This window comes from Chinchilla lanigera, unplaced genomic scaffold (assembly GCF_000276665.1).
Source record: "Chinchilla lanigera isolate Chin_1 unplaced genomic scaffold, ChiLan1.0 scaffold00007, whole genome shotgun sequence".
NCBI lineage: Eukaryota > Metazoa > Chordata > Mammalia > Rodentia > Chinchillidae > Chinchilla > Chinchilla lanigera.
This window is the reverse complement of record NW_004955408.1, coordinates 1,420,063-1,420,431: the sequence shown is the minus strand read 5'-3', so window position 1 is coordinate 1,420,431 and position 369 is coordinate 1,420,063.

Here is a 369-nt window from a genome sequence, read left to right as displayed (position 1 = left end):
CGGGGCGGGGCGGGCACCCCTCCTGACCCCGCAGGGCGAGCCGGCTCCCGCTCCTCCCCTTGGTTGGTGTTCGCCTGTGTCTGACCCAGACCCGCTCTCTGACGCCTGCTCTCCAGCTCTGCATTTCTCTGACTCGGTCTCTGACTCCTTTGCCGCTGGCGTGCGTCTCCTTTCTGGCTGTGTCTCCGCCGCCGCTAACTCTGTGTGGTCCCCCGCTCCCCCGTCTTTCCAGTCCCTGCCCTTCAGCTGCCTTCCGTCTGTCTGCCGGGCTCTGCGGCTCCCTTCTGACCACAGCTTGCAGCAGGCCCCTGAGTGAGGTGACGGGGCAGAGCCCGAGTGGCCAGCAGGAGCAGTCAGAGCCGGGCTGGG